We start from the raw sequence: 4,552 nt of genomic DNA on the forward strand, positions 1-4,552 counted from the left end.
GTGTGATTCTGGTCTGACACATTCTCTTCCTGGGCTTGAAAAAGCATAAACTCAAGTGGTCAGAATGTCCAGATCCACATATATCATTTTTATTCTTCTTATTTAAGTTCCAAGTGACTTTTTGGCTTTGCAGTTTTCACTGTCTTCAAATATTTAGGATCCATTTTGGTTCCTTTGATTCATAAGTCGACATTCGAAAAGTTATAACCACTGATGTGGGTAACTTTGCCAACCTCAGAAGGAAGATTACTAGAAGAAATCTGTGACTAACAAGAAGTGACCCTTTTATCTGTGAATTGAAATTGCTTCCTATAGGAAAAGTGATATATACCTTTGTATATGTCTACTGATCTTGATAAGTTTAAGAGAGGTTGTACTTCCTTTTATTTTGCTATGCACTTCTCAGGGCTTAGGAGTTATTAGATAACTACATCTAAATATATATGCTGGTAGTTGGTTAAGGTCATTGCACAGTTTTCTGTCACTATTTGGTAAATAACCTATTTTATAGACTACTTTAAAAGAGCCAGCTTACAACAATATTACCTACTTTTCATGTTAAGGTCAAACTTAAACCTTTCTGTATGCAAAAAGGGAAGTAGGTCAGTGCATCTTTTATAGAGATAGAACTATGGTTTGAGTTTAGGGGTATAAAGAGAAATGAAAAAGTTCACTTTCAGGAAATACATCAGGAAGCACTCATAAAGCAGAAAAGACATGAGTTAGAAATAACTCTAATGCATTTTACATTGATCAATCATTCACCTCTGTAACCTCCTAGCACTGTCAAGCCCAAAAACCTTTATGGTATCAGGTAAGATACATTTACGTGGAAGGAGCTAAAGATCACTTGAGAAAAATCAGAAGAAAAAAAGTATTTTGCTCTAAGCCAGATTGCAGAGATCTGTTGCCCTGGTTTCCCTCCTCCCAACACACACCCAAGTTGGAGTGAGTTTTATGAGAAGTAAAGAAGAAATGTCACTCTTAAAGCGACTCTTGGAGAAAACAATGCTAATTAGATCAAGAGGAGGGGGAAAATGGGGACTCACCCAGTGAGTAAAGAAAACCCGATGAAAGAGCTACCACTTTTTCTGTAGCTCTGTTTAGAATAGACTAAAATCTGGATTTCCAAAGGAAGCATTCCAATGACCAAGAAAACACAAAAGGATGAGGTCAGGAGAAAAGGAGAAGCTAATGAGCTAAGGGTTGGAAACAAATTTTAACAAGTGAGGATTAGGCCAATCTGTTTGCCTGAAAAGCTTGGCTGTTGGCTCCAATCACACGGATTGAGTGTCTGCTTTATCCATGCCATAATCAGACAAACACAAGTGCCTAAATATGTTAACAAACTGACTCTAGCTGTCACAGGATTTTTAAATTTCCAGTTTGAAAATGCTTACACTTGTGATATTTATTCGACTCTGTAAACTTTTTGCAGAGTTGAAAGGCAGAACCATTTTTTCTGTCACATCCTCCAGGAAGACACTAGTGTTAACATTCATTTAGGTTTAGCATTTCAGCACATGGTGCTTCCCTAGGCACAGTCCCAACCATGTGAGGACAACTGAATTCAGAAGCACGTTCTAAAATCCTATTTTGTACGATGAGGAGGAGGAGAGGATATTAAGGACTAACAGCCTGCAACTTCCATGTGGACTCCCAGTTTCAGAGGGCTATGGTCTATGGTCCAGTCATTGGAAAGAAACACCTTAAGCCGAAATTTAGCTGCAATGCTGATCCTTATTTGGGATGGAATTAACAAAATTATAAATGTAATATGCAAAATCTGTTTCCAAGTCACATTAAATGCTTGGATTCCTGGCAGTGTGAGTATAATTCCTGGCATTGTGAATACATAATGCCATACATTTTCCTACAGTGTAAAAATGTAATTTCCATATATGCTTGCAAAAGCATCTTTGATCATGGAGTTTACTGGCTTTCTTTTGGGATAATGTTAACATTTCAATTATGTATCAAGAGAAAAATTGTAAAATCTTAAAGTTTTTTAAAAAGTGAATGTATAGCACTTTTAACACTATATATCATACACTCAAGGAAAATTGTACCTAAAGTCAAGAATTTTTTAAATGATTTCTCTATAGTTAAATAATTAGCAAACAGAACTTTATGTTCAGACCCAACCCAAATGGACAAATTCTACGAGAGAGCATATAATTTGCATTTAGGAATGAAAGCATCTTTTAAGATGTTTTTTAAAAAGACCAGAAAGGAGATTTGTAATTTTAAAAGTATATCATAAATGTACAAATCTTTGGAATGACACCATGGTGACTTAAAGAAAGGTTCCAGCAATATGACAGAATAAGTCAGAGCTGTATTGTTCAATTACAAACACATATATAATTGATGCATATATAACAATAACATAATGTTTAATTTTACACACCTGGCTTAAAAAGCAAGAAAATGCAAGGTATAAGGGGGATATTGGAAATCAGAGTGGTAAATTCAGGAACTGGTACTGCAGCAACCAAGAGGAATATTGTCAAGGTATACCTAAAAATGCTTTAATGCCTATATGGGTATAAAAGACATACCTTTGGGCTTAGGCAAGTTTGGAGAGCTAAAGCATAACATTCCTTTGTAAAGCTGGGATAATGAAAGAGCGTCCTCTCAGTGAAAGGGGGAACATAACAATTCTACCTCCTGGAACAAGAAAGCAAGAGGGCAACTTGTGTTTTTCTCAGACTCTGAGGAGGAAAGAAAACTCATCTATGAAAAAACTCCAAGTCTGTCCAAATTTCTATTACCCATGGGTATGAACATGCCTAATCTGAGAAATTAACAGTAAGACTGATCTCAGTTTGGTGAAATCCCTGGAGCACCCAGTAAAAGCAAACACAAAATCATTCCAGTGTAGCACTTCCATAAGTGCAAGGACTCCAACAGGAAAACAAAACAAAACACACAGAGACAAGAACACACTTTTGTTATAATGATCTTTCACATACAAACAAATAACAAGCCATGAGAGAAAGCGGCACACACAACATATGTGAGGATTAGGTAACCTCTTCTTCCCCTAGTCAAACATGATGTAATAAAAACATCTGAAATAATCTATAATACAAAATGAGTAGAGTAAAAAGAAAAAAAGGAATAGAAATAATCTCAAAGAATAGAACACAATAAGAATATATGGCAGATTTGGAAAAGAAAAATATATATTTAGAAATGAAAAAAGTCCATGAAATTAAAATTCAATTGACATAAATAAAGATTAAACAATTTGAGAGAGGGTTAATAAACTGGAAAGGTGATCTAGGAAATTACCCCAATTGCCACACAGAGAGATAAGAAAAGTACAAAACAGAGGTTAGAAACATGGAGGACAGAGGAGCCAACATATGTTGAAACAGGAGTTCCAGAAGGAGAGAAAATAGAGAATGGGAAGATATCACATTCAAAGTGATATTCCCTGATAATTTTTCAGAGTTGATTGAAGATACGAATCCACAGATTTCAGAGCATCAAAGACAATATGCAAATCCTAAAAGCAACCAGAGAGAAAAGACAGATTATCTATAAAGGAAGAGTTAACCTTTAGAATGGAGAAGGGAGGATGGGATTGGAACAAGCATTTAGTTATATCTGTTAACATTTTATTTCTTTGAAAAATGACCTGGAACAAATATAAAAACATTGATTATAGGGAAATCTGTGTGGTAAGTATAATGTGTCTGTTATATGTATTTTAGAATTAAAAATTAAAAGATGAAAAGAAGAAGAGTACATAGTATTTATGGATGAAATACAGTTGTTTATCCCAATAACCTCTATCTTCCCTCCCCCCACCCAACACCATTTCCAGGTACTAACTCCCCCTAGCAGTAGTTCTAATTATAGGTGAGAGAGCTTATACTGGTGTTCAACTTGGAAGAGGTTTAACAATTACATTAATGGTGGCAATATCATTTAGATGAGGGATAAGCAAACTACAATCCTGAGACAGCTACCTGTTTTTACATACTTGTTTTTATTACAGCACAGCCATGCCCATTTTTTTCAAGAGCTGCTTTGACTCTACAACAGTGGAGTTGTGTAGTTGCAAGTCTAAAATATTTATTATTTAACCCTTTAAGAAAAAGTTTAACCTGGCTTAAAAGTTCAACCTCTGGCTTAAAACATGATGCTTATTGTTATTTTCGTTTAACAAATTAGCAGTATATTTTTTAAATGAAGTCACAAATATTACATAGATTTGAAGGTAATAATTAACTAAGTTTAGTGGTCTTAGATTTGTACACAGGGGAAACTTGAGATAAAAATAAATACCAAGGAATTCTGAAATATCTTTGAGTATTTATTTAGTTGAATTTTCCACCTTCAAGGTTCTCAATAATCAAGCAAAACCAGTTTGGGTAACATGAATGTTCAAATCGGTCATATAATTCTGCAATACAACCTAATTCATTTCTTGTGTATAGCACATTTCCCATGCCTAGCCAGAGTTTCATTAATTTTGTATTAGCTTAGAAAGCAGAGAAGGAAAGTATTTGTCTGGGCCTGTACTTTTTAAAGATTCTCT

The sequence above is a fragment of the Lipotes vexillifer genome, unplaced genomic scaffold (genome assembly GCF_000442215.2).
Source record: "Lipotes vexillifer unplaced genomic scaffold, Lipotes_vexillifer_v1.1 scaffold1861, whole genome shotgun sequence".
NCBI classification, from domain to species: Eukaryota; Metazoa; Chordata; class Mammalia; order Artiodactyla; family Lipotidae; genus Lipotes; species Lipotes vexillifer.